Source organism: Lactuca virosa, chromosome 9, assembly GCF_052849685.1.
Source record: "Lactuca virosa cultivar CGN04683 chromosome 9, Lactuca_virosa_CGN04683_v6, whole genome shotgun sequence".
In the NCBI taxonomy this organism is placed as follows: Eukaryota; Viridiplantae; Streptophyta; class Magnoliopsida; order Asterales; family Asteraceae; genus Lactuca; species Lactuca virosa.
Window position 1 is genome coordinate 145190140 of NC_136434.1, and position 9926 is coordinate 145200065.

A 9926-nucleotide genomic window follows, 5' to 3' on the forward strand; every position below is an offset into this window, starting at 1 on the left:
TTTTGTCCCGAAATTTTATCTTATCGTCGAAGTTCCTTCGAACAAGTGAGGGTACTTGTCCTTCATTTGGTCCTCTCGTTCCCATGTGTACTTTGGTCCTCACTTAGAGTTCCATCGCACCTTGACTATGGGAATTTGACTCTGCTTGAGTCGTTTGACCTCTTGTCACACCCCGCTAAAGCGGAAACGCAAGGTATGACAGCGACAAAGGTTTCATTGCAAAAGATAAAGATACATCATCATAGCAGTATTTAAAAGTTTACAACCCATAGCTTAAAAGAAACAAAGTACAAGTTTTTCCAAAACAACATTGTTCAAAATATAACTTCATAATAGCTTCAACACGATGCAGCATGCTCTATGATGATAAATCTTTACATCCACTTACTAATTATTTCCTGAAAAAGCATGTAAAACGAGCGTCAACTATGAAAATAGTTGGTGAGTTCACAAGTATATAAAATCGTGCTTGAAATAAGGTTTTTCGTAATTACAAGTACATTGCTTTAATGATAAACCAAGTTGATTGCTATTAATGAATACAAGTTTATTGCTATAACGAGAAACGAGTTTGTATTTGTATGAGCAAACAATGAGTCTCAACCAAACCTATGACTGAAGCCCTATCAAGATCTATGCTTATCGTTCCATAGATGAATATGGTATCATGCACTCCAGCAATAGGGCGAGTGAGGAGTTGTCAATTCCTAATAGCGCTATCCATAATGACCATTGGCTCAAAGAGTTAATGGTTAGAGACAAGGGAATGGCCTTAGTACGATAAGTTCTCATGTTCCATGTTGCATAGACATACATAAAGAAACATAGCAATACAATAGCAATCGTGTTTGATACAATTCATTTTAAATACAACATGCAAATAATAGTTTTTCTGGACATGCTTTTCCACCCCAAAACATAAAAACTGAAAATAGGGGAGTGCGTGAATACTCACAATGTTTCGAATAGGTACAAGTGGTACTTCGGAATGCACCAACGTCTTACTACCGGGATCCTACGACATCAAACACACACTAGTGAGTTTCCATGTCGAAATCTAATGTTAATATACTAAATTCTACATATAGTGAAATGCCAATTTATGTTTTAGTATTTGATTTTATATTAATTGGTTACACTTTTTCTGAAATAATGAAATTCTACAAATCGTGCGATTAATTACAACATTGGAATATAAATTTTCCAAATTTTTAAGTCCTTATTACATCATAAATTCACGGAAATAGCATTCAAAGGATAAAAATTATCAAACTTTTTATTTAACTGTTATTACACAATACTAAGCTGGGAAAATTATAAAAATGGATTTCCAAGCTGTTTATTTATATTTTATGATTTTTGAGCATTTATTCCAATAAAAATTGAAATAAATAGAAAACAGTTTCCAAAATTACCCAAACTTTTTATTTAACTGTTATTATACATAAATAGGCTGGGAAAAATATAAAAGATATTTTTCAGTGGGTATTTCTATTTTTCCTTGTTTTATTCCTTTAAATAATCTTTAATTGAAGAAATAATATTAAATAGTTAAAATAAATTACCAAGAATTTTTTTAACATCATTTACAGTATAAATAACCTGAGAAAAATATTAAAAGTGGTCTTCCTATTATATAATCCGGTTTTGGGTATTTATGTGCATTTAAGTGTAATTAACTTTAGAAATTAAGAGAAAAATAGTTTACAGTGGAGAAAAATCCTTAAAATTTTTATGTGACCTCCTACTGCAAAACATGATGTTCTGGTAAATTTTCATGAATTTTGGATAATCAGAACTATTTTTCCTATTTTTAAACCATTATAATTACCAAAAATTGGGAAAAATAGCAAGGCATGATGAAAAATTCTGAAATTATGTTTCTGAGTCACCCACCACAGGTAAGGGCTGCGAAAATTGTTAGATACAATTTTCACACTCTCTAAAGTGGTTTTGTGATTTATTATACCCAAACAAAAAGAAAATCGGAAATCATACCAAACAGCAACAAAAATCGATGAAATTTAGTGAGGGGTCATTATTCACCATAGGGGTCATCCATGAATTTATTCCGGATTTATAGACCTCTGGAAGTATTTTAGGTGATTTATGCCCTTGTTTTCTTGCAATAATTTTAATAAATCAAAGAAATGATAAAAGCTTTTGGTATTTTACAGATTATCACATGCATGTGAGAGCTTTCAAAAGGAAAAATGTTCGAAATTTATTCAGAAGGGAAATAGGGGTATTGAACCCAAACAAGTTAAGAAATGTTGCATGCAATGGTGCATGAGATATAAATGTGGCTGAAGTTTATGAATTTATGTAGCCCATTCAGTGGGGTTTTAAGACACGAAATTTCAACCATTATTCACTGCATATGTTAAGTTTCTAAAGTATTTTTCCCCAGATTTATGGTTGGGTTTAAGGGCATTGATAATGCAAGGCAAAAATGGTGATCATAGAAAAAGAGCTGTTTGCGCAACCATTTTGTAAAAATTGCCAAAAATCGGAAATTTAATATTTTACAGTAAGACCAGTTGGGTTTGAACGTTAACTCATGAAATTATCCCATACAAAAAGAATATCATGATTTGGTTAAGAAATGACCGAGTTATGGTCGTTCAAAGTTGAACAAAGTAATCTGGCAGATTGCATGTTTGCTTTGAGTGCATCCTTAGGGCATTTTGACAAGAACATCATGCATGCCTTTGATAAGGTCCGATTTCTAGCACATGCATGGAGTGAATGAGCATCCAAGATGTACTAGAAATGGTTTAAATGCTTTTGACCATGCAAGAACACAAAAGAAATGGAGAAGAAGATGTAATACTTGTTTTTGAAGTCACATGAACATATGTGCATCATTTTCACTCCTTGCATGGGTTTGATCCCGGATTTTCACCATCTCAAACACATACATTGTGTTATGGTGAGAATCTACAAACCACAAGGGAAAAGTAAGGATTTCTAGCCATGGAAGGGCATAGAATCCGAAGAGTAGAGAAAATCATGAAGAAGAGGAAGTAAAATCATGAAACTATGGAAGAAAATGTTGTTGTTTACCTTGGTTTTGATCTTGAGAGAAGCAAGAACACTTCAAGACCTCCTTAATCTCGAAATTATGGCAGAGAATGGAGGATTTTCGTGAGTTAGAGAGAGAGGAAGAGAGTTGGAAAGGTGGAGTGTGAGAGGAAATGAAGAGAGAAGTGGAAGAGTGAAGGGGAAGTTGAAGTGTAAGAGAGGGATAAAATGATTAAGATTTTTGGGGAAAAGGAGTGCCTTGGAGGAGGGGGCCGATTTTATGAGTGAGAGAGGCTCCCTCTCTCTTAAAATTCAAATTATATGCATTCCCTCTTCAATTTTTATAAAACCCTAATTTTTATAAAAATGCTTCTTTATGTAATTCTTGATTTATTTAAAAATCTTTGTTTTTAACTAATAAATTATGATTAATGTTTGATAATTAAATTTTTATGTCATTGATTATAATCTATAATTTGATTAATAAAAATTTTATATTAGGAAGTTTATAGCAAATTTTATAAAGTTTTAAGCTTTATGATTTATAAATTTGGATTTTTAACTCTCTTAGGGTTTTTGGAATATTGTTTGATATTCATCATCATAATGAAATATAATTAGAATATTTTAATTTATTTTTAGGGTTTTATACCCTTTTTCAATTATAACAAAGCTTGAAAGTTTCATTCTAATTATAGCATTGGCATTTCCTATTGTAGTTAAGCAACTTACTAGAATCGTAAGTGTCAAGTATATTAGTCCTAGATCTTAGATGGATCCTAGTTTATGTAAGATTTTGACCTAATTTTTATACTACTAGGCCATGGCATGATGTGCATGAATGGTTATTATAAAGATGCATGAGTCCGAGAATGACCTGAATTGACTGTTGTCACACCTCTCTATCCATGATTTCAACTGGCTCCTCGACGAAGTTCAGTTCAAGGTTAATCTGAATTTCTTCAAGCGGAATGACAAGCGTATCATCGAAAATGCATTTTTTAAGATTATACACACGGAAGGCATCATGCACGTTATTAAGCTCTTGAGGTAATCTAAGTCGATAGGCAACTGGACCTATCATGTTGAGGATTTCGAATGGTCCTATGTACCTCAGATTTAGTTTTCCACGCTTTCCGAATCTTATAATTCCTTTCCACGAAGATACCTTGAACATCACCCTATCTCCGACTTGGAACTCTAGGGGTTTGTGCCTTATATCAGCGTATCTCTTCTGACGGTCATGTGTTGCCTTCATGCGCTCTCGAATTTGCACTATCTTTTCAGTCGTCTCGTGAATAAAAATGGGCTTGTTCGTAGGGCATTACCTATGAATTTATTTACTAGTTGGGTATCGCCAACTTCTGCTCAAAAAATAGGAGATCGATATTTCCGTATGTATAGAGCCTCGAATGGTGTTGCTTTAATGCTCGTGTGATAGCGATTATTGTATGAGAACTCGACCAGAGGAAGGTGGGTATCCCATGCATTTCCAAAATCTATCACACATGCTTTGAGCATATCTTCTAGCGTTTGGATGGTCCTTTCACTTTGGCCATCGGTCTGAGGATGGTAAGTTGTACTCATATCATGGCGAATACCAAGGGATTTTTGCAAACTTTGGCAAAATCGGGAGGTAAATCTGTTATCTCTTTCAGAGATAATAGATAACGGTACCCCATGCAATCTGACAATCTCTCTAAGGTACGTCATGGTCAGCTTCTCCATCTTATCCATCACTTTTATTGGTATAAAGTGGGCAGACTTGGTTAATCTACCAACAACTACCCATATAGTGTTGTAACCAGTAGTAGTCTTGGGAAATTTGGTCACAAAGTCCATTGCTATCTGCTCCCACTTCTACTCGGGTATCTCTGGTTGTTGCAACAATACCGAGGGCTGCTGATGTTCTTCCTGGACCTTGGAATACGTTAGGCATTTACTCACGTAGGTTGCAATCTCAACCTTCATGTTTGGCCACCAAATAAAGAGTTTTTAAGTCTAGATACATCTTGTATGCTTCAGGATGGATGGAATATCTAGTTTTATGGGCCTCATTTAAAACTAGTCCCTTGACGTCTCCAAATTTCAGAACCCATATTCGGTTCATGAAGTATCTCGTTCCATCATCCTTAATCTCTAGTTACTTTTCCATTCTCCTGAGGCCTTCTTCCTTAATGTTTTCTTCCGTTAAATCCTCAAGTTGCGCACTTCTAATATGCTAGATTAGGCTAGACTTGATAGTCATCGTAAGCGCTTTGACTCTACGAGGTTTAACTCGTTCTTTACGACTCAAGACATCAGCTATGACGTTAGTCTTGCCTAGATGATAACGAATCTCACAATCACAGTCATTCAACGACTCTAACCATCTCCTTTGTCTCATGTTGAGCTCTTTCTGATCGAAGATGTGTTGTAGACTCTTGTGATCTGTGTAGATTATACACTTTGTTCCGTAAAGATAATGACACCAGATCTTCAAGGTAAAAACTACTGCTCCTAACTCTAACTGTGGGTGGTGTAGTTGTTCTCATGCACCTTGAGTTGTCGTGAGGCGTAGGCTATGACCTTCTCCCTTTGCATTAATACACATCCTAATCCCTGATGTGAAGCATCGCAATACACTATGAAATCATCAATACCTTATGGTAGGGATAATATCGATGCACTGCACAACATTTCCTTCAGCTTTTAGAAAGCTGCTTCTTGTTGGTCTCCCAAAATAAATTTTATTTCCTTTTGGGTCAATGTTGTGAGAGGTTTGGCTATACGAGAGAAATTCTCTATGAATCTTTGGTAATAGCCAGCCAATCCTAAAAAATAACGAACCTCGGTTGGTGTCTTGGGCGCTTCCCAATTCTTCACAACCTCAATCTTGGAAGGGTCGAAATGAATACCTTCATTTCTTACCATGTGCCCGAGAAAATGTACTTCTCTTATCCAAAATTCACACTTAGAGAATTTTACGCACAACTTTTCTTTCCTTAAAATCTCTAGGATCACTCGAAGATGTTGCCTATGTTCTTCCTTGGTTCGTGAGTAGATCAGGTTATCATTAATGAATACTACCACGAATTTGTCCAAGTAGGGCTTGCACGCTCGATCTGAAGGTAGTTGGGGAATTGGTTCGTCCAAAAGGCATGACCAAAAACTCATAATGGTCGTTTCGCGCTCTGAAGGTAGTCTTTGGAATGTCGTTTCCATTACTCGGAGTTGATGATATCCATATCTCAGGTCGGCCTTAGAGAAGTAGTTGGATCCTTACAGTTGATCGAAGAGATCATCTATTCGGGGAAGTGTACATCGATTCTCAATGGTCAACTTATTTAGCTCTCTATAGTCGATGCACATCTGGAAATATTTGTCCTTCTTCTTAACAAATAGAATGGGTGCTCCCCAAGGCGAGAAGCTTGGTCTGATAAAACCATTGTCAAGAAGTTCATGTAGTTGGTTGGAGAGTTCTTTCATCTCCGATGGTGCCAATCTATAAGGAGACTTTGCTACTGGGGCAGCTCCTAGAATTAGACTGATCTGAAACTCTACTTGTCGAGCTAGCGGAAGACCTGGTAGATCTTCAGGGAATACATCAGGGTAATCGCACACCTGAGGTACTTCCTCGATATTTTTCTTATTATTGTATTTCCTATCGACAATATGTGCTAGGAAGGCGTAATACTTTTTTTGCAAGTATTTTATGGCCTTCATGCAAGAGATTATCCTAAGATTTCTAGTGGGTTTATCACCGTAAACTATTAAGGGCTCTCCGTTTGGTAGGGGTAGACGTAATGCTTTCTCAAAGCATAGGACTTCGACATGGTTAGGGGATAACCAATCCATACCGATGATGGCGTCGAAACTTCCAATGACCATAGGCATAAGTTCGACGAGAAAAGTATGACTATCCAACGTTAAGGTACAATTCTTAAGTATTTTTTGGGTACTACCTACTTGGTCATTAGCCATTTCTACTTTATAGGCTCCCCTAAGTTTATTAGATGGATGGTTTAATAACTTCCTAAACTCGGGAGTAATATAGCTTCTATCGGTGTCGGTATCGAAAAGTACATTTGCATATAAGTCATTGATTAGAAACGTACCTATAACTACCGTCGGATCTTGGACGACTTCTCTGGCTCCTATCACAAACGCTCAAATCCTAGTATTACCTCCTCGTCCCTTTAATTTTGGACAATCCTTATTGATGTGTCCAGCTTCCTTGTATTGATAGTATGCTCTACCTTGTCGATTTGGTGGGTTTTTCCACTGATTGGCAAGATGACATTTCTTGCCGCAGTTGGTACAGATCCAACAGGCTCCGGTATGCTAATACCCACACTAATTGCATCTCGAACTACTTCCAGTGGTAGTCCCTGTTGAGGTTGTCGTAACCGCAAATGCTTGAACCGCTTCCTGCTTCTTTTTTGTTGGTTGCCTAGCCCCTCTTTTGGATTCCTTTCCAAACTTTATCTTCCTATTCTCCACCTTTGGGATATCAGCCTTCTGGACCACTGTACCATGACAAATCTCTTGATTCGCCAGTCTGAAGGCTAGTCTCTTAGCGTTGTCATAGGTGGTTGGCTTTGAGGCAGTGACTAAACCTTGAATGGGTTGGAGAAAACTCCAAATATACATTTATATCTTATTATATGCCGGAGTGACCATCCCGAGATAAGGTGGAAATGTCATTGAAATGGTTCGTATAAGAATCAATTTCAGTTTCCTTCATTATCAGATTCCATAACTCCTGCTCTAGCTTCTGTATTTCTTTGCACGGACAGTCTTCTTCAATCATGAGTTGCTTCATCTCGCTCCAAGCCATGGAATTTGCTACATTAATTCCCATTGTTTTCGTATAATTGGTCCACCAGCTCAAGACTGCATCTTCCAGGGTACAAGCGGCGAACTTAACCTTGCAATCCTCCGAACAAAAGCTTATCTCAAAAAACAGACTCAATCTTTTCTATCCACCTAGTCAAACCAACTACATCTTCGTTTCCATGGAAGGATTTTGGCTTACAGTTCATAAAGTCTTTGTATGAACAAACCCTGGTTGGACCCCGATTATCTCCTTGCGAACTCTCACCTCCATTTCCTCCTGAACTTATGTTCCTATTGGTTTCTAGGTTTGCTATTGCATCAACTATTTGATGGGCTACTAATGCCTCAATCGCAGCCAAGTTCATAGGTCCTGGATTGGGTTCGGGTTGTCCTGGGTTTCTCCTTGTGCGAGGCATGATTCTAAATTTATGGCATATGTTAGTTGTTATGACAAATTTTGAGGTTTGTTTTGAAAATTTAGTTAAGAGAGTTGATTGTATCAAGAAAACAAATCAAATAAGTAACACAATATACAATAAGATCATATATATTTTCCATTAACTTCCATAAATTTTTACATCATATTTCCTAAAAGTATACAATGATGTGGTTTGAACAGGAAAAGTATCTATTTTACATACAAAAGGCATAGCAGTATCCTGTTATCTGCTATACTACTTTTCCCTCCTTCAAACCCAAAGATTATAGTTTCTAGCTTTCCTTGGCTAGAACTATCAAACAAATGCCAAAGCAAACCACTATCCAAGCCACTAACTATGCCAATTGGTGTTGTAGGCAACTGATCATAACCTCCATAGTAACCGCACTAATTTTTGACACCATCAATCTAAAATCTGACTCCCCCACACGCTGCTCTAAACCATCGATCTCCACTTGCTGACATTGTACCATAGAATGGGTCTCCTCCAGATGATCGTATGCGTGGAGGATCCTCATCTCGTCTACATCCATCCCCTGCTCCAAATCTCTAACTCTACCATCCAATAACCTGATCTCCCTTCTCGGTGAATCAGGATCCTCCTCTACCTGATGTATATGATCCCCGTGTCGTGCTACTCACAGAACTAACACTGATATCGCCCTATCCGTGGGATCCTCTGGAATGGGATCACGTAAAGGTGCGTGGGAGGAATCTCCAACCTCATAAAACCCAATACTCTCCTCCCTGATCCACTCGTCCACTTGCGGAGTCCATTTGTGGGTGGGGTAAGGCTTCTTTGATGGCCTAGGTGATGATGGTGGTGAACCCGAGAATATCGTAGAAGAAAATCTGTGAGGTATGGACAAACAGTTTGACCTCAAGGAAGACGGAACACGATATTTCATGAACCAAATTTGGACCCCAAAGTTTGGTGAAGTCAGGAGTCTCTTAAATGAAACTCATAAATCGAGATATTCGATACATCCCGGATTAGATAAGATGTATATCGATCTCAAAAAGCATTATTGGTGGCCCAAAATGAAGGTTGAGATTGCCACCCATGTCAGTAAATGCTTGACTTGCACCAAAGTCAAAACAGAGTACCAAAAGCCATCAGGACTACTAAAACAACCGTCAATCCAGGAATGGAAATGGGAACGAATAACCATGGACTTCATAACGAAGTTACCAAGAACTTTAAGCGGTTATGATACCATCTGGGTAGTGGTTTACCATTTAACCAAGTCCGCCCATTTCCTAGCCATCAAAGAAACTGACAAGATGGAGAAACTCACCAGGACCTATTTCAAGGAGATAGTCAGGCTACATGGTGTGCCAATATCTATTATCTCGAACCAAGATAGCAGATTCACTTCTAGATTTTGGCAATCACTGCAGAGGTACCTAGGAACCAAGCTAGACAAGAGTAATTTGTATCATCTATAGGCGGATGGCCAGAGCAAAAGAACGATACAAACTTTGGAATACATGCTCCGTGCTTGTGTGATAGACTTTGGTAATGCATGGGATACTCACTTATCGTTAGTTGAGTTTTCATATAACAATAGCTATCACCCTAGCATTAGGGTTGCTCCATTCGAGGCCTTATACAAACGCAGATGCTGTTCTCTGTTATGTTGGG